The 21379-nt window shown below is 46.5% G+C and overlaps 1 long non-coding RNA gene across 1 annotated transcript in view; it reads right to left on the minus strand.

The window, feature by feature from the left end:
* Positions 1–3278: 3278 nt before the first annotated feature.
* Positions 3279–21379, minus strand: part of LOC134932889 (uncharacterized) — a 68906-nt gene continuing 50805 nt past the window's right edge. Inside the window, exon 3 of the long non-coding RNA XR_010179523.1 lies at positions 3279–3375. This is a non-coding gene — a long non-coding RNA (uncharacterized LOC134932889). The remainder of the gene's footprint in view (positions 3376–21379) is intronic.

The following is a 21379-nucleotide window of genomic DNA, read 5'->3' on the forward strand; positions in this document are numbered from 1 at the left end:
CAGCACAGGGCAAGGATGTCCACACTGCAAATAGCCGCCCAATGATGTGATCGCAATTCAATTGCGACCGCATCGCTGACCCTCGCAAATCAAGGGTAGCCGCCTGCCTGCACAACGTAGCTGCAAAATCAGACACACTGCCGCCATGTTTTTGCATCACAGCGGCAGCATGGGATGTCACGTGGCAGTCCCAAAAAACTGCACTGTTCCACCTCCATTTTCCCCCCAATGCTGCACCCGACCGCCCCGCGGACGCCTCTGCTTGTCAATCAGAAAGAGGCATTCGCATCAGTGAGATGCAATCGCATCTCCCCGGCCCGCGCAGCGTGGTTCCTGCGCGTGTGCACTATGGGGGTAATTCCAAGTTGATCGCAGCAGGATTTTTTTTAGCAATTGGGCAAAACCATGTGCACTGCAGGGGAGGCAGATATAACATGTGCAGAGAGAGTTAGATTTGGGTGGGTTATTGTGTTTCTGTGCAGGGTAAATACTGGCTGCTTTATTTTTACACTGCAAATTAGATTGCAGATTGAACACACCCCACCCAAATCTAACTCTCTCTGTACATGTTATATCTGCCCCCCCTGCAGTGCACATGGTTTTGCCCAATTGCTAACAAAAATCCTGCTGTGATCAACTTGGAATTACCCCCTATGGCGGGACCAGGGAGAATGCGATCGCATCGCAGCAGCATATGCTGCTGAATAAGGTCCAATGTTCATAATATACTTGATGCAAAAATATCAGATCTCCTTGTTGATGTACAGCTAGCTAACATAAATTTCAGAGTGTATAACTTTTAGTATGTGTGTGTTCACCAAAAACAAGGTATGTTATGCATTCGCACATTGGGGAGTCAGGTGCATGTGTGATCGCTTCTCTATATGCCCATGGCATTTTGATTACATTCATACTGTACGCTAATGTGAGAATCTGCCAAAGTGGGCAGAAACCCTGGGCATCATTCAGATCTGATTGCAGCAGCAAATTTGCTAGCAAATGGGTAAGACCATGGCTCTCATTCTGACCCGATCGCACGCTGCACTTCTTCGCAGAAGTGCGATCGGGTCTGGAATGCACATGAGCGGCGTCATTGCCCGGCGACAACGACGCTGACAGCGAAAAAAGCGGTCGCATCGGCGACTGCAAGAAGATTGACAGGAGGAAGGCGTTACGGGGTGTCAACTGACCGTTTGAAGCCGTTTTCGGGGAGTGGTAAGAAAAACACAGGCGTGTCCAGGCGAACGGAAGGCGGATGTCTGATGTCAAAGCCGTGCCCATCATCGCAGGACCCGTCGCACAGGGTAAGTATGTCCAGGCCTGGTCTTGTTTTGTGTGAAACTTTTTTAGCATAGCAGGGCTGCACAAGCGATCGCATTGGTCATTCGGAGTTGATCACAGCCAGCAACTTTTTGCTGCTGCTGCGATCAACTAGTCCACGCCTATGGGGGAGTGTATTTTAGTTTAGCAAGGCTGCGATCGCTTGTGCAGCCCTGCTAAGCTTAAAAAATTTCAAGCAGAAGTAGACTAGCCCTGGATATACTTACCCTGTGCGACGATCTCTGCGATGCTGGAGCCGGCTCTGACGTCAGACATCCGCCCTCCGTTCTGCTGGACACGCCTGCGTTTTCTTCTCCACTCCCCGAAAACGGTCTCCAACGCTCCGGATCCGTCCAGGTACGCCTTCTTCCTGTCAATCTTCTTTGCGGCCCGCTCTGCGACCGCTTCCTTCTTTAGACGCAACGTAACCCGGCGACTCCTCTCGCTAGGCAACGTCGCACACATGCACTGCGGCCGCCGCGCATGAGCATTCCGTACCCGTTCGCACTGCAGCAATAAACCGCTGCATGCGAACAGGTTGGAATGACCCCCAAACTACACTCCCCCATAGGTGGAGATTAGTTAATCGCACCAGCTGCAAAAAGTTGCTTGGTACGATCAACTCGGAATGAGGGCCCATGTGCACTGCAGAAGAGGCATATGTAACGTGCAGAGAGAGTTACATTTCAACAGACACATCAATCCATTTGCAGTAGTAAACTTTGGGGGAGATGTATGAAGCAGTGAAAAGAGTGGACATGTTGGCCAATGGAGAGGTTGCCTATGGTAACCAATCTGTTTTGAAGTAATATTTATCCAGTACATTCTGTAAAATTATACAAAGCAGCTGAATGGTTGCCATGGGCAACTTCTCCATTGGCTCATTTCTCCACTCTTTTCACAGCTTCATACATCTACCCCAGAGTCTCAGTTAGTGTAAAGGGCCCTACACACTTATAGATCTAACTGAATGATATGAACGTTCTCGTTCATTAATGAATGAGATCTCGTTCATATCGTTCAGTGTGTAGGCACCAATGATGAGCGATGCCCGGCCCCGTGCTCGTTCATCGATGGTGCCGAGTCGCTTATACTTGCATGCTAATCTGGACAATGTCGTCTATATTAGCATGCACGGCTATGGTGTCGGATGAAGGGGCAGTGAAGAAACTTCACTCCCACCGTCACTCCCCCCCCCCCCCCCCCTCTCCCGCCGGGTCGCACCTCGGCAGCCAGTTGCTAATGTGTAGGGCCCATAAGTTTGATCTGGCGTATGCGCAGTTGCTAATTTCTTTCTTTTGCTCATGCGCCATTTGCTGATATCTGTGAGATAAGTCTGCTGTATGAGTCAGAATCACCCTCATTGTATCCAGACTTCAAGTTTACCCCCTATCAGATTAAAAATCTTACAATTGCAAATTCATTTTAAACCTGATGCAAGTTGTAAATATTAAACAAAGGAAGCATACCATAGCAGAGCTATAAATTAGAAAAAAGGTTTTCTACCAGATACTAAAGCTTGTTTCGAGTCCTAAGGGCCCCATACACTAGAACGATATGTCTGAGGCTGAAGTCGGAGGCAATTTCCCTTGAACTCTCCCGGGAGCATCCTAGGAGTGGTTCCATACGATTCCAACCGATTTGGTACGTGTGACTTTTTTTGCATGCGATGTATCGCCTGCGATGTCACGCGGTGACATATCGCAGGCGATTTATCGCAATGCATTCACATGTACCATAAGATATATGTGATGGGCTGGATTAAGGTGCTAGGGGGGCTGGCCCAAAGGTATAACTAGCAGCAGCCATTAGCCCTGTGGACACTGCAGCTATAGAATATGCGATTGGCTGGATTGGTGCTAGGGGGGTGGGCCAAATAGCCATATAAATAGCAGCAGCCATTTTAGCCATGTGCACACTGCTGCTCTGTGATTAGTGAAGCTGGTTTATACCTTCCGAGCGTTCCACATTGCTAGTGTGCTTTGCTTTGTTTGGTTTTTCTGAACAAAGTGCTCTTTATCCTGTTCTGTGATGGATTCCTACAGGTATCAACTTCTGTTAAAAAGACAAAAAGTTTATATTAATAAATTAATATAATTTCAGGCGCTTGGGACAGAGTTGATTTTCTAAGCGGCTGTTGGAAATGGGTGATAGTCAGTCACCCTAACATGAAAGCAAAAACTGATATGAAAACAGCGCTAACCAGGTGCCAATTTAAAAATGAATATACAATTTAATAAGGATAATACAATATAAAAAAAGCATTAAAAATATCACAACTGATAAAGCCTCAGTGCTAGCCTCATGACCACAGAATGTTAATCCTGTATATTTTGAATCAGCCAGGTAATGTCAGGAATCGACTTACCACAGCTGCATCTGTCCGTCGGTGCGGTCCCCGTCCGGGGTCTCTGCATCTCGCTGTCACTGGTCGCCTTGTCGCCGGACGTCATCCTGGGCCTAGGAACACCTCTGTTGTCAGCGGGCGTGCATGCACGCCGCGTTCCCGCCGGGCCGCGGCATGGGCACCGCCATGACAGTTTCCATCAGACTGCCGCATCGGCCAATCCGAGCTTGGCCGCACCTCCTCATTCACTTCCCACCAATACCCACAGACCGGGGGGTATATCAGGAGCAGCAGGGTGAGTCAGTCCTTCTGGACTTCGTGTCACTCCTATGACCTGTGTCTCTGGCTCCGTTCTCCAGTTCCTTCGTTTACCTGCTTTGCCTTCCAGTTTGTTCCTGTACTACCGTGGAACCACAAGCACCAGCAACCCTTGCACTTGAGTTTTAGCTTCACACCTTTACCAGCTACAGTGTGCTCCAGCCCTCTGCAGTAGAGACTCTCCTCCAGGTGCATCTCGTCATCTACACCTGTTCATCAGCCTGCAAGCTGCCAGTGTTATTCAAACTGCACTGAGAACTTTAACACTTGTCTCCTGCAATTGCTACCAGGTTTGCTATTCCCACCAACATCTCTGCTGGCTCTACGGTCCAACAACTATCGGTTCCCATACCGACACATTGATCCCCTGATCGATTGAACTAACTATACAGACTTTGCCATAGACTCTCAGCTTCCACGCTGCATATTCACAATTGCATTTGTTTCTGTTGTTATCAAGTATTCCTGCTGCCATATTGTTTAAAGCCTATTGTTTAATAAACAACATTGCGCACATGTGCAGGAATCCAATCCGGCCTCCTCACTTCTTCCATCCTACCTCCACTGACCCACTAGCGCCCCCTCCGGGGACACAAACTAAATAGAACCTGACAGGTAAGTTCTTGAAAAGTAAATGGATGGAAAACCCCAGCGTACTTCAAGCCACACAATCAATTCAGGGACATCCCATATTTACTGAATAGTTACCAGGTTCCAAGTGGTTCATAAGCCGGGTATCCCACCTAGCGAGGTTGAATATAGTCCTGTCCTACGCAGTGGTGAATGGTGGTTCTTCCCTTTATTAATCGTCCACAAAAATGGATTCTGGAATGGTCCGAGATGTATGGACCGAGATCACCCGTGGCGGTCCATACATCTCGGACCATTGACTAGGGTCAAAGATGGGAGATCGGAGGATGAAGCAGTCACGTTAATGAAGGAAATGTTGCCAAAGCTGGAAAGACTGAAGGAAGCACTTAAAGTTCAACAAGTGAAAGGACTTTCTGAGACTCAGGACCAATGCATCACTCTGAGGGAAAGGGTGGAGGCAAAGTTGGACAATTACCTCAGAACAATTAAAGTCAGGGCAGAGACTAGGTGTTACCTGAACAGGGACCCTTCTGCTAGTCGTGTTACACGTGGCAGAGGCCCCAACAGCCGCTAGGTAGCGGCACACATACCAGCGAACTCCAGACCAAGCTGAACTCGTGGGCATCAGTACCAGACCAAGGGTGTTGTGAGTAGTTGTTAAACCCAACCCCAAAGGGTAAAAATAATGATATGTTTTGTTTAAACTGAATGTGTTTGATTTTGGTGCACAGGTTTGCATTGGCAGCAAAGAGGTTAAACAGGGTGAATGGCCTGTTCTGTCTTATATGCTTTGCACCATTCATTGAAAGTAGCTGTGCTGATTTACTCTAAGGGGTTGCAAGCAGCTGACAATTTATGACTGAATTTCTTTTCCAAGCTTATTTTTATCTGTGCCTACAAAATCTGGTAATGGGAGTCTGGTGTCCCTGTTAATTAGCTAATTAAGACCAATCAAGCAAAGTTGAAACCTTTTATAAATGTGGCTCTATTTAAATAGATAAATTTTGTGGCACTATGTGTCCCAGCAATCCCTGAGTTCTAGTTTAAGAGCCTGAAGGGAGAAGTTGTTTATTTGCACTACCAGTGTAAGGTATTGGGGACCACTTAATCTGTGCTAAAAAGAGAAAAAAGGAATTTTTATTTTCCCTTTCACTTTCAGTTTTCAAAGGTAACAGGGTGAATAAAGATTTTCAGATATACAGCATATTCTAAAGTGTCTCATCAAATGAGTAACAAAAAGAGAATTCATGCTAAAAAAACAAAAGGAGAGACAGCTCTAACACATCAGGTCAGGAACTTATGTGACCCTATTAAAGCCCCACAGTTGGAGAGTGAAGTGGAGAGCTTATTGGAGAGTAATCCTGATCTTGGGGAAGATTTTAACATGGAAACTTTTTTTTTTGGTGTCACATGCTAAGTGACCTTGACAGCAATGTTCAATTAAAGGACCAGGAGCTAGAAGAGCTTAAGGAAAAATGTGATTTCCTTCAGGAGCAGGTGAACACCTTAACGCAAAAACTGGAGGAGAAGGAATCTCTTTTGTCTGACTCTGACCAAATTGGGAAGGAGTAGAGAAGAGATTGCCAAGCTCTCAGGCCAGCTGTCAGAGTTGCGGAAAACCTTGGCAAAGGCTAAACCCAGATCTGAAAACTCAGTAGTACATAGCCGAGGACTATTAGAGGAAATCTCCTGTGACCAGACACGATATGGGAGTTTGGTGCTGGCCAATAAGGCTCTGTTGCAAGACTTGGCGGAGCTTCAGGAGGAGGTTTCTAAGCTAAAACCATTGGCTATGCTAGTTTCAGTTCAGACACAGGCGTAGCTACACCAGTTGCCTGAAACGTTATGCCGAAGGTTGGGTCAGAGACATTATCAGCCAAAGTGGAGATGCCATCTTCGGGGGAAATGATGCCAACGGTGGTGCAGGCTGCGGAAGAATGGTACCATACTGTATTGGAACCCGGCTATACTGGATTGCCTGTTCCAGCCAGAAGGAACAGGAAAGTTGAGCCAGAGTTACCAGTGCCTAAGGCCTGGAAGGCTCCCTGCTATGCCACTAGTAAGGCCATCTGCCTGGAAAGTGGAAATGAGGGCCCTTCCTCAGGTAGAGCATTTACAGGCACTAATGTCCATTCAGTTGGTATTGCCATTCCAGAGCATGGAGGAAGCTGCAGCCATTATTGCGCAGCGCACAGAAAATACACGGGAATTTTGCAAGCAGCAAGAGAGAGCCACATCAGATGGCAGTGTTTTTTTGTTAACCCCTAGGACGGCAGTGAGAAGTTCCTCCGAAGCAGCACCACCTCATTCTCCAGAAAAAGAATGTCGTAGTAGCTTGGGTGAAGAGTCGAACAAAGCCCTGAGTTCAGTAGAACCTGTTCAAGATGGAGCATGGCAGCCACAGGGGCTCACAGAAGATGTGTTTATGGAGACACGAGATGAGGATGTGGGATGCCCGGCTGCTCCTCAGTTGACAGGGAGTAAGGAGGAAGCGGTAATGGAGCTGGGAGAGGTTGACTTGATGCCAAGTGATCATCCACCTCCAAAACAAGAATCCTCTAATCTGCTGGATCTGTGGCAGAATGATGAACCCCAGGAATCTACCTGGACAGACGGAAATTTTATGACTACTCAAGAGCCCATCCTAGAGCAGGAAGTCTTATCTGAGCTGGAGATTGCTTCTGTTGAGGTCTTGGAAACCCAGGATCTGGACACCCAGTGCACATGTGAGACTTTCTCTGACTAATCACAGACAAAGACTGTACCTTTGGAGGTGTCTCGCCCATGTGAGCTAGTCATGGCTAATCTAGTGGCAATGGAGGAGTCTACTTCCGAAGTCATCCAGGAACCTGCTTCTGAAGGAGTTCCACTCATGTATGTGGACGATAAGGTGCAAGATTTCAATCTTGGGGTTGTTGCACACAGGCATGATCCACCACGAGAGGCTCAAGATCCAATTGCTGAACTGGGACAGTTCATAAAAGACACACTAAGTAAGGAGCAAGAACCTGTCTCAGAGGAATCGGTGCAGAGTCCCATTTCTGAGGTTGCTCTACCCAGGGAGAGTTCTCTATATGAGACACGAGAGCTGGAAACTTTGAGGGGAGAGTTCCAAAAGCTGGCCCCAAGTAACAGCCAGCTAAAAGAAACAGTGAAGGAGATTCCAAGACTAGAGTCGAATAAGAGACCTGGACAAGAGAATCAAAATGGGTTATGTGCCGGTCATAGAGCAGCAGGAGTCGGTGACTAGGGTCAAAGATGGGAGATCGGAGGACGAAGCAGTCACGTTAATGAAGGAAATGTTGCCAAAGCTGGGAAGACTGAAGGAAGTACTTAAAGTTCAACAAGTGAAAGGACTTTCTGAGACTCATGACCAATGCCTCACTCTGAGGGAAAGGGTGGAGGCAAAGTTGGACAATGACCTCAGAACAATTAAAGTCAGGGCAGAGACTAGGTGTTACCGGTGCCAAGAGCTTGGCCATAAAAGGTGGCATTGTCCATATAGGCCAAGACCAGTGAAGACCGGGGTGAATACTAGGCCCAGAGTGAACTTAAAAACCTTCCCCAGTCCAGAGTTGGTTAATGTCAGGTGTCGCAAACACCCAGAAAAGAATGAAGCGACTTCCTCAGTAGCCAGTAAATCCGCGCCCGATAAGGGAATTATCCCTAAAGGTGGAAAGGTGAAGAGAAGGGGAAGTTTAGTGGGCAACAGGAAGTTGTCCATTAAAATTACCACTTTGGCAAAGTGGAGGGAAAGGGAAGGCGGCACAGTGGAGTCGGTGCCACCAACCTTTAATGGAAATAGATTTCAAGGCAAGTTAAAAGGGCCTCGGACGTGTACTTGGGAGAGGAACTTGAGACCCAGGTGTATGGGCCCAAGTTATGTCCCAAAGATTTGTCAGCCCCAAATAATTGGCGAAGGTGAAACCTTGCCAATGTCACATGCCGCTTTTCTTAGCCACGAAAAGCTGAGGGAAAGGGTATGTGGCAGGAAAGGTACTTTGCCACCTGTAAGCTACACACAGGGTCCTTGGGGTGGATGGACCAGGTTCCCATCCATTTGGCCCAGACCAGGCCTTATAGACTTCTTAGCCCAAGAAGCTGCTTCACCAGCCAGCACCTGGCTGCTGGTTTTAAAGCAGAGTCTCTCCCATGATTCAGGGCTCCTGAAAGCAATTAGTGTCCAGGTGATAGGCCTGCTAGGGACAGTGGGATCTGGAGGGCTGGGCCACTAGTGTCAGGATGCCGGAACCTGAAAGGGTTCCTTATTTAGGAAGAGGGAGTGAGGCAGGGCCTAACCTCCCTGGTTGTTTTATACTAAAGACAGTGATCTTTGTTTTATGTGTTTCTCTGTATTTGAGCAACCTGAATAAAAGGTGTTTGTTGTTTTTGCACAAGCCTGGAGTCGGTTGCTGGTGGAATTTTTGTAGCAGAGCATATTCTAGCAAGACTCCTGTTATATATATATATATATATATATATATATATATATATATATATATATAAATGAAATAATTCAAAGGACTAAATAATAGTTTATTTTACTTTTAATTACCAATAAATATGGGGCGGTACATTCACTCCTAACATGGAGGGCTATATGGTGTTTTGGGCACAGATTGGATTGGGAGAATACACACATGCTGTAAAGTGCAGAATGAATGGTCCTGGCCCCATTATTATGCGCCTACAGCGTGCATGTATCTTCTCCCAAAAATCTGCCCCCAAAACACCATATAGCCTATACCGCACCATATTTATTGGGAATTAATAACTTTAAAACAACACCCTTAACAATGTTCAAATTCCCAATAAATATGGTGCAGTACTTTAAGATGGAGGGCTATATGGTGTGTTGGGCACATATTTGATTGGAAGAATACACACATGCTGTAAAGTGCAGAATGAATGGTCCCGGCCCCACTATTATGCACCTACAGCATGCGTGTATCCTCCCCAAAAAATCTGCCCCCAAAACACCATATAGCCTGTACTGCACCATATTTATTGGGACTTATAAGATGCTTACAAATGTTCAAACTGGGGAATGTCCTCCTCTGCCTCCAGCATAGCAGAGTATATGGCTGAGGAGCAGGTGGGTGGGGGAGTAGGCTGTGGTTGGGTGGGCGGAATGAGATGGGGTTGGGTGGGCGGAATAGGATGGGATTGGGTGGGAGGAAGAGTGAGAGGACGGCGGTCAAATAGTACGACATCATCGTGGAGTTTGGATTTTCAGGCTTTGGTCAGCATTTTTAAATTGAGACGCTGAATCTGCTCCGCTTGACCCGGGGGTAGGTTTCACATTGCAGAGGCCATAAATTCCCCAGATTTGGAGTAGTGGTTGGGGGCGCTGGGCAAGTCTTCACTTTATATCCTCGAATATGAGGTCTTCACCCTCCTGGGCGGTATTTTTTTTGGGGGGGTTCTCTTCCGGGGGTGCGGCGGAGGAGCTGGTGCTGCAGAGGTATCAGGGGTAGAGGGTGTTTCAGGGGTAGGAACTTGGGGCTAGGATTCCTCCGTATCGTGGATGATGCTGAGTCTGGGTTGGCGGGAATCTCCACACTTCCAATCTGTAGATTAAAAAAAAAATACACTGTTGAAATACATGTTTTCATTTTTTATTTAATTTTTTTTATAGCTCCCTGCACGTACATCAGAATGGCAAGCCGTGGCAGGGGAGTTTGCCAACACCTGGTATTTCCCGAACTGTGGGGGACCGATAGATGGCAAGCACGTCCGCATCAACCCTCCTGCAAACAGCGGATCCCTTTATTAAAATTACAAAGGGTATTTCAGTATCGTGCTGATGGCAGCGATGAATGTCAACCATGAATTCATCTTCATTGACGTTGGCAAAAACGGACATGCATCAGACGGTGGGTCGCTGAAGAATACCACCTTCTACTAGCGGTTCACCAAAAAGACCCTGAACTTGTCATCTAGGGTGCAATCCCAGCACGGCCTCAATTTTGTTTTCGTGGCTGATGAGGCATTCGCACTCCACGAGAACATTATGAAGCCGTACCCCCAAGGCACTTGACAAGGGAGAAGCGCATCTACAATTTTAGGCTATCCCGAGCACGACGAATTGTAGAGAACACTTTTGGGATCCTGTATAGCCGCTTCTGCATATTCCTTACGGCTATCAATTTGTAGGTGGAGAAGATTGATTGGGTGGTGACTGCGTGATGTGTCCTGCATAACTATTTGCACAGCAAAACCACCCAGCATAGGACACTGCCCAGAGAAGCGCCAGGAGACCCAGACCCTGAATGTTATGATACCAGTACGTCTGACCAGAGGTGATCTTATGACGGAGGTCAGAGTACTGGAATGGAATGCTGGTTACGGGAGCAGGAAAGCCTAGTAACCCCTGGCGCCCTAACTCCGTTGTCTCGCCCGTGTTATCAGAAATCCCCTGCGAGACTATGGTTGCTTGAGCCCATGGCAGCCGCGTTTGAAGGGCGGATTATGTCTGCCCAACTCCGATGCCCCCTCAGGTCTTAATGGGAGACAAAGGGAAATCCGAGACAGGGTGATAACAAGGGGCCCTCTGACTAAGCAACCAGGCTAGGGGCTACAAGCTAACTAACTTAAACCAGAAGTATGTGCGGACAAACCGCCAGGGAAAAGGACAACCAAAAATCCACGAATCCGTTACTCCTATCCAGCACCGCTGGATACCAGAGTGGATTTGTGGGAGCGGAATCCTCCGCAAAAGCTCCGAAACACAATATAACCAAATAATAAATAGTAAGCGGTCAAGCCGCAACACACGGCTACGCCGCGACTCACGAACACCACAGGATGTTAAAGGTGCTCGGTCAGGACTCCAGGAAAAGATGACAACTTCCGAGTATTGGACCACTGAGGACAGGAACGACCGGATAGACAGGACTGGAAAACTCTCTGCAACAGACACAGCAAACAGGAAGCTATTACCGGCGTCTGTGAGAAGTCCAGAGAGTGCTTTTAACTGGGAGCTCTCCAATCAGGAGCCAGACAGGGTAATAAACAATCATGCCGTGCAGCTGCATGCTGCACGGCCAGGATACCAATGAGGTGATTAATCTAGACCCAGCAACGGGGAACGCGGTCCGACAGTGGCGTCCCCGTTGCTAGGGTCTGAGCGGCTCCGTGCGCCCGGCGTCTAGCGTTGCTAGGGAGCCGGCGGCTGTCCGCATGCGGCGTCCCTAGTTGCTAGGCACCGGGCCGCACTGACGGGCGGACCCTCGGCGCCTAACAGTACCCCCCCTTGAGGAGGGGTCAAGGAACCCCTAAGGCCAGGTTTCTGAGGAAATTCTCGAAAAAATGCCTTTTTGAGCCTCGGGGCATGGAGATCCTCATCCAGGACCCAAGACCTTTCTTCTGGACCATAACCTCTCCAATGTACCAAAAAATAAAGCCGACCCCGGGACAACTTGGAATCGAGAACCTTCTCCACCAAGAACTCCTGCTGACCCTGTACATCTATTGGTGATTTCCCCTGAGAGATCTTCCGAGGAAATCTACTGGAAGAAACGTATGGTTTCAACAGGGAGCAATGGAAAGTATTTCCGATCCGGAGAGTTCTTGGTAAACGTAACCGGAAAGCAACTGGATTGATTTTTTTTATAATATGAAATGGTCCAATAAATTTAGGGCCCAATCTGGCTGAGGTTTGTCGAAGTCTAATGTTGCGAGTCGACAACCACACCCTATCTCCAACTTTAAAAGTGCACGGCCGCCGGAGCCTGTCAGAAAATTTTTTCTCCCGAAATGCCGCTTTTCTGAGAGCAAGGTGCACTTTTCTCCAAATGAGTCTGAGATGAGCGGTCAAGGTCAGTGAGGAGACAGAGGAATGTTAAAAAAAGGAATTAGCTCTGGGGTGAAAACCAAAAACTGTAAAAAATGGAGACACATTGGTGGAGGAATGACAGGCATTGTTGTAAGCAAACTCCGCCAACGGAAGAAACTCGGACCAGTCATTTTGGAGTTTGGCCGAGTACAAACGCAAATATTGTTTTAATGATTGATTAACTCGCTCAGTCTGCCCGTTGGATTGGGGATGGTAGCCAGACGTTAAAGACAATTTCATCTTTAAAGAGGCACAAAAAGACTTCCAAAATTGTGCAATGAATTGTGGACCCCGATCAGAAACAATATCAGTGGGTAACCCATGGAGTCTGAAAACATGGCGGAGGAACAAAACTGCCAATCCCTGGGCAGATGGCAATCGGGGAAGAGCAATGAAATGGGCCATCTTGCTAAAACGGTCAACTACCACCCATATGACTCGGCATCCGGCTGACAGAGGGAGGTCCACCACAAAATCCATGGAAATATGAGACCATGGCCTGAGAGGAACATTCAAGGGCATAAGTTGACCGATAGGCAAGGAACGGGGAACTTTATGCTGTGCACAGACCTGACACGAAAAAACAAACTCCTTAATGTCTTTGGAAAGACCAGGCCACCATACTGAGCGGGAGACTAATTCCAAAGTCTTAGCGATCCCCGGATGCCCGGCAACTTTGCTATCATGAAACTCCGTCAAAACAGTTGCTCTCAAAAACTCAGGGACATAAAGACGACCAGCAGGAGTATTTCCAGGAGCTTGATGTTGAAGCTGCTTTAACTGGGTAAATAAATCTTGTGTGAGGCCTGCCCGAATGACTGAAGACGGAAGTATGGGAGTAACAGGACTGTTATCATGAACTGGAAGAAAACTGCGTGACAGGGCATCCGCCTTGGCATTCTTGGAACCTGGCCTGAAGGTGATAATAAACTTGAAACGAGTAAAAAATAAAGCCCAACGAGCTTGCCGGGCATTCAGCCGTTTAGCTGATTCAATGTACTGAAGATTTTTGTGATCAGTCAAAACTGAAATGGTATGTGTTGCTCCCTCAAGCCAATGCCTCCACTCCTCGAAAGCCCATTTAATAGCCAGTAATTCCCGGTTACCAACATCGTAGTTGGATTCAGCAGATGAGAATTTCCTGGACATAAAGGCACAAGGATGTAATTCTAGAGAATCCGGATCCTTCTGAGATAGGATAGCCCCTACTCCAACCTCCGAGACATCAACCTCAACAATGAAAGGCAATTCTGGGTTGGGATGTCTGAGGACCGGGGCTGAGACAAAGGCTTGTTTCAAGGCCTGAAAAGATAACTCAGCTTCACGTGACCAGTTGGTTGGATCCGCTCCCTTTTTAGTCAGTGCCACAATGGGAGCAACTAGGTCGGAGAAAGAGTGAATAAATCTTCTATAATAATTCGCAAACCCTAAAAAGCGCTGAATTGCTTTTAAGTTGGTGGGTTGCGCCCAACTAAGGATGGCTTGGAGCTTCTTCGATTCCATACAGAATCCCCGAGGGGAAATAATGTACCCTAAAAAGGATACCTCCGTGACATGAAATTCACACTTCTCCAGCTTGGCATATAGGTGATTTTCACGTAATTTTTTTAGAACCTGACGCACCTGGGTAACGTGTTGTTCAATAGAGTCAGAATATATCAAGATATCGTCTAAATAGACTACTACGAATCTTCCAAGAAAATCACGGAGCACATCGTTAATGAGATCCTGGAAAACTGCCGGAGCGTTAGACAGGCCGAATGGCATAACCAGATACTCATAGTGACCCGACTGAGTACTGAATGCCGTTTTCCACTCATCCCCTGACTTGATTCGGATGAGGTTATATGCTCCTCTCAGGTCAATCTTAGAAAAAATCACAGCCGAACGTAGCTGATCAAAGAGGACAGAAATCAGCGGCAAAGGGTAAGTATTTTTTACTGAGATTTTATTCAAGGCTCTAAAGTCAATGCAAGGTCTGAGTGATCCATCCTTCTTCTCCACAAAGAAGAAGCCTGCACTTAAAGGGGATTTAGACGGCCTGATAAATCCTTTCCCTAGGCTTTCTTTAACATATTCATTCATGGCCACAGTTTCTGGTCCGGACAATGCATATAACCTTCCCTTAGGCAAAGTGGCACCAGGAATTAGCTCAATAGCACAATCATAAGGCCGATGGGGAGGCAGAATGTCCGCATTGCCCTTGGAAAATACATCAACAAAATCCTGGTATTCCACAGGAATGGGTGCGGGAATGACAGCAGCTATTCTGATGGGAAGCGTAATACATTCCTTATTACAGATGGTACCCCACTGTGAGATCTCCCCCGACTGCCAATCAATGATGGGATTATGAAAGGCCAGCCAAGGGTGACCCAGAACCACTGGAACTGCTGGGCAATGGGTAAGGAAAAATTCAATTTTTTCGGAATGAAGAGCTCCTACCGAAAATAGTACAGGAGGTGTACAGAGAGAAATAACCCCATTGGACAAGGGACTCCCATCTAAACCATGCATGGTGATACACCTACCCAAGGCTAACTGAGGAATACCTAAGGCCTTGGCCCACGTTAAGTCCATAAAGTTCCCTGCAGCTCCACTGTCAACAAAAGCCGACACTGAGGAACAGAGGCTGCCAAAGGAAACTTTAGCTGGGACTAACAGTGAATTATTTGAGGAGATAAGCTGCAGACCAAAGTGAACCCCCTCACAATTCACTTGGTCAAGGCGTTTCCCGACTTGTTCGGACAATTACGGGCAAAATGTCCCTTACTCCCACAGTACAAACAAAGACCAGAATTTTGCCTTCTGGTTCTTTCTTCAGGAGACAGCTTGGAGAGACCTATCTGCATGGGCTCCTCTATGTCCACAGGAATGGAAAAAACACCAGGAGTAGACCCGACAGATGCTCCTTTTTCAGCCCTCCGCTCTCTGAGACGACGATCAATCTTAATAGAAAGCTCCATGAGTTTATCAAGAGTCTCAGGAGCGGGATACTGAAGGAGACTGTCTTTTATAGACTCAGATAAGCCGAGGCGAAACTGACTGCGCAGGGCTGGGTCATTCCATCCACAGTCGTTCGACCAACGGCGAAACTCCGTACAATAAATCTCTGCGGGATTCTTACCCTGTCTGAGAGCATGCAAATGACTCTCGGCGGATGCCTCTCTATCAGGGTCATCATACAATAGCCCTAAAGACCCCAGAAAGGCGTCTACAGACAACAATGCCGGATCGTCAGTTCTTAAACCAAAAGCCCAGGTCTGGGGATCCCCCTGAAGTAAAGAAATAATAATTCCGACCCGCTGAGATTCCGTACCTGAGGAGACTGGTCTTAAACGAAAATAAAGTTTACAAGACTCTTTAAAATTAAAAAACTGCTTTCTATCCCCAGAAAAACGGTCAGGCAAATGCATTTTTGGTTCAGGAACGACCCTCGGGGAAGTCCGTAACAGATCTTCCTGTGACCTCACCCGAAGGGATAGATCCTGAACCATCTGAGTAAGTTCTTGAATCTGACTAACTAGAAGCTGGCCAGGATTTGGCCCTACACCAGTGGGATTCATGAGGCCGACAAATCTTCCAAACTGAAATAAGGGAAAAAATCAAACCCTGTTTAATTTTAAATTTTAGTTGGGCCGGTAATAATGTTATGATACCAGTACGTCTGACCAGAGGTGATCTTATGACGGAGGTCAGAGTACTGGAATGGAATGCTGGTTACGGGAGCAGGAAAGCCTAGTAACCCCTGGCGCCCTAACTCCGTTGTCTCGCCCGTGTTATCAGAAATCCCCTGCGAGACTATGGTTGCTTGAGCCCATGGCAGCCGCGTTTGAAGGGCGGATTATGTCTGCCCAACTCCGATGCCCCCTCAGGTCTTAATGGGAGACAAAGGGAAATCCGAGACAGGGTGATAACAAGGGGCCCTCTGACTAAGCAACCAGGCCAGGGGCTACAAGCTAACTAACTTAAACCAGAAGTATGTGCGGACAAACCGCCAGGGAAAAGGACAACCAAAAATCCACGAATCCGTTACTCCTATCCAGCACCGCTGGATACCAGAGTGGATTTGTGGGAGCGGAATCCTCCGCAAAAGCTCCGAAACACAATATAACCAAATAATAAATAGTAAGCGGTCAAGCCGCAACACACGGCTACGCCGCGACTCACGAACACCACAGGATGTTAAAGGTGCTCGGTCAGGACTCCAGGAAAAGATGACAACTTCCGAGTATTGGACCACTGAGGACAGGAACGACCGGATAGACAGGACTGGAAAACTCTCTGCAACAGACACAGCAAACAGGAAGCTATTACCGGCGTCTGTGAGAAGTCCAGAGAGTGCTTTTAACTGGGAGCTCTCCAATCAGGAGCCAGACAAGGTCTAGACCCAGCAACGGGGAACGCGGTCCGACAGTGGCGTCCCCGTTGCTAGGGTCTGAGCGGCTCCGTGCGCCCGGCGTCTAGCGTTGCTAGGGAGCCGGCGGCTGTCCGCATGCGGCGTCCCTAGTTGCTAGGCACCGGGCCGCACTGACGGGCGGACCCTCGGCGCCTAACAGTGAACACCCAGAGGAGACTTGACCATTTCCCTATGTGGTACCACCTCCACTCCATTTTAGGTCGAATCTACGGGCAAAACAAGTCAGGGATGAGTACCTGGCCTATTTTAACGGGGTGGGTGCAGTCGATTGGCAAGAGGCCCACATTTAATTAGTGTACTGTGTTGGCCTGATGGTGGAACTTGGAAAAACTTAAAAACGTATTAAAAAAAATATACTTACAGATTCCGACAGAGAGAGATGTCACCGTCTTCAGGCTCTGGTGTGGCAGTCCAAGGGAGGGAGGTGATACCTGTCCGGGTAGCCTCCTGGTCCAGGACAAACCTCAGCATGGGGTAGTACCAGAGGAATGTCTTGTAAATCTGGGAAGAACCTGCTCCAGACCTTTTAGACTGTTCCATATTTTTGTGTTCTTTGAGGAACACCGTATGTAGGTTGGGATCCGGTCTGAAGATCGACATTGTCTAGGTCGACAATGTTTAGGTCGACCACTATAGTTCGACAGTCACTAGGTCGACATGGATGGAAGGTCGACAGGGTTTCTAGGTCGACATGTGCTAGGTCGACAGGTCTAAAGGTCGACATGAGTTTTTCACATTTTTTTTTCTTTTTTTTTCTTTTTTCATACTTAACGATCCACGTGGACTACGATTGGAACGGTAAAGTGTGCCGAGCGAAGCGAAGGCACCATGCCCGAAGCATGGCGAGCGAAGCGAGCCATGCGAGGGGACGCGGTGCACTAATTTGGGATCCCGGTCACTCTACGAAGAAAACGACACCAAAAAATAATAATCCTCATGTCGACCTTTAGACCTGTCGACCTAGCACATGTCGACCTAGAAACCCTGTCGACCTTCCATCCATGTCGACCTAGTGACTGTCGACCTATAGTGGTCGACCTAAACATTGTCGACCTAGACACTGTCGATTTGATGAACCACCCCCCCGCAGGTTCTAGATCTTTTTCTTGACCCATTCTTTGTCAGCACCGGACACAAAGGGCCTGCAGTACTCCCCTAACTCCTCCAATGCCGCATTCCGTCGCACTTTATCGGAATACCCCTTGGCCTTGACCTTCCAGAGACATTCATGGCCATGGTACATGTCTAGTAGGCTGGTGATAAAGTCTATGTCTGTAATGATAAAAAAGTGGTGCACAAACTGTTATATTTTTTGTTTTACAAATGGTTTTAATTAAGGTATATGGTTAAATGTTTTTTTTGTTTACATGGTGTTTAAATTTGTATTACATATGTTTTTAAAATAAAGGTTTTTTTGTAAACACTTTCCTCATTACACAAACATCAATGGTGCAGCATTGGGGTATAGTGGCGGTGTAAACACATGGCCATTTGGGGGTTAAAATGACTTTGGGCACACAGAAACACAAGGTACAGCATTGGGGTACAGTGGCAGTGAAAACACATGGCCATTGGGGGTTAAATGACTTTGGGCACACAGAAACACATGGTGAAGCATTGGGGTACAGTGGCGGTGAAAACACATGGCTTTAGGGGGTAAAAATCACTTTGGGCACACATAAATAAAAAAAATGTGAACGATAATTTATAATACATTGGTGGTCAGTGTGATTATATTGGAGGATAGTGATATTGGTGGTCAGTGTGGAAATACATACCTGGGGCAATGGAAATCCAATCAAATCGGATATAAAGAGTACAGCTCTCTGGTTGCTGCATCACTGCTTCTGTTTCCGCTGATGGGAATGTCCTGAGAATGCCAGTCAAACTTCCTACGATATATTGCAGGCGGTATATCGCAGGCACAATAAAACACACCTTTTTCCATACGATTCCAGGCGATTACGATATATCAAGAGTGCAGCACTAGCGACCTAGGGGATCAGATCCGATGCTCACAGGAACACGCATCGGATCGTATTGGAAACACCTCGAAAATGCCTGATTTCACCAGATATATCGGCCCGAATGTCCGAAAATGGATGAAATTGGGCATTATCGCATACTTGCCTACTCTCCCGAAATGTCCGGGAGGCTCACGAAAATCAGGTGACCCTCCCGGTCCCCCGGAAGAGCAGGCAAGTCTCACGATTTCTGGGGTCCCCCCCGCCGTTCACTTAGCGAGTAAAGTGGGCAGTCCGGGCAGTCGATAACGCAAATTCTTGTTAAATTGAATCATCATAGCCATGCCCCCTGCAGTATAATTGCGGTAATAGCGGCATTACACAGCGGGGTGGGGGGGTGGCTTACATGGCGCGATCCATCATCCACGCCCCCTTTCCGCCTCCGCCACGCCCTGTTCCGTCTCTGGCCTGCCACCCTCTGTATGTCACGTCACTGCCCCCTGTTGAGCCGTCCTGGCTGCTCTCTCCCGGAGAGAGCAGCCATAAAGTTGGCAAGTATGCATTATAGTTCTAGTGTATGGGGCCCACAATTGAGTCAAAGCAAAGCACACACAGCTTTTTTTCAGTCTTAGAGTAAAAAAATTATTGTTAAAAAAAAAAAAGAAAAGAAAAAGAAATACTGTCCTTATTGAGTGGGTCCAATCTTACCATTTTCTTGTTCTTTCCTCCAATGTGATCATAAACATACAGGGCCTGATTCAGGGGTACACACAAACCACATGCAATTCTGATGTTTGCAAGGTCGAGTAACTGTTTGCTACTGCACATGCGAAAAATATTCTGGAAAGACCTAATGCGCACGTTACCTTGAGTGGATGCACAAATGCGCTATTGCATAAGGAAGAGCAGGCAACAAAACTCGAGAGGCAGTGCGATGGGCGGTGTCTGGGAAATACAGGCAGGCACTTATCCACCATGGAAAACCATCAGGGAGACATGCAATACCATCAGGGGGACATTGGTATGCTTGGCTCCAAATTTATTCTGCAGCAGGACCATGACCCCAAACATAAAGCCAATGTCAAATAAGAACTATCTTCAGCATAAAGAAGAACAAGAAGTCCTGGAAATTGTGATATGGCCCTAAAGAGCCCTGATCTCAACATCATCGAGTCTATCTGGGATTACATGAAGAGACAGAAGGATTTGAGCAAGCATACATCCACAGAAGATCTGTGGTTAGCTCTCAAAGATGTTTGGAACAACCTCCCTGTCGAGTTCCTTCAAAAACTGTGTGCAAGTGTACCTAGAAGAATTGATGCTGTTTTGAAGGCAAAGGGTGGTCACATCAAATATTGATTTGATTTAGATTTATCTTTTGTTCATTTACTTTGCATTTTGGTAACTGAAAAAAAATAAACCAGTAACACTTCTATTTTTGAAGCATTCTTACTTTGCAGCATTTTTTCCACACCTGCCTAAAATATGTGGACCTGTAGACTTCATCAAGGGGTCAGCCCTTGATGAAGTCCACAGGACGAAACGCACTGGGGACTCTCTGAATACACCTCACCCCTAAAGATAAGCATCTATCTCTTTAATGTTGTTTTTTTTTTTTATACTGTCTGTTTGGGAAATATTGCCCTACCTTTTTACACTTACTCTCTTGGTGACTGTATTTTTATGATATGGGCTCTGTGTTCTTAATAAATTCTTGTTTTACATTTTAGGAAAACAAATTGGTATGATTGGCTCCAAATTTATTATAAAACTTATGACATCAATGGTCGCTCTTAAATACCTTATCCCGTTTTACTATATACCTTTTATTAAGCGACTCACCATCGCTTTTATACTTAAGGAAGAGCAGACACCATGTTTTTTAAAAGCAGTAGGAAGTGTCATGTTAGGTTGATTAAACCCCTAACTATTTTGTGTTAACTAGAAAACTTCACTTTGGGGCTGAGAATTCTCCCACATATACAGTATATATATATATATATACACACACACACACACACACACACACACACACACACTGTATGTATGTGTATATATATATATATATATATATATATATATATATATTGAGACTGAGATAGTGAAACCTTTGTCTTTTGATGGCTCAATGTTAACAATCTTTGTTTAATACACAAAGGTATTGAAAATATTGTATTAAATGATTGTATAAGGTGTATATGAAACATAAATGCATTCTGTGCTTATTCTTGGGTCCCATCGCCATGATATCTCATTATGGTGTGCAATAATTCCAAAATACGGAAAAATCCAATATACTGTACACATACTTCTGGTCCCATGCATTTTGGATATGGGCTACTCAACCTGTAGGTAGATATATATATATATATATATATATATATATACCAATAGTGAGTTGGTGCCCCCTTTGGTATAGGTGAAATTTGTATAGTATTTAGTGGCAGGAATTGAATGTAACAACATGATAGTACAATGACGAACGATATGATTGTCAAAGCATTGTAAATAAAAATGTGGATCAACATCACAGTCAAGTTCATAACCATAATTTTATTTATTATTTATTTTTTACATTTAAG

Source organism: Pseudophryne corroboree, chromosome 6 (genome assembly GCF_028390025.1).
Source record: "Pseudophryne corroboree isolate aPseCor3 chromosome 6, aPseCor3.hap2, whole genome shotgun sequence".
NCBI lineage: Eukaryota > Metazoa > Chordata > Amphibia > Anura > Myobatrachidae > Pseudophryne > Pseudophryne corroboree.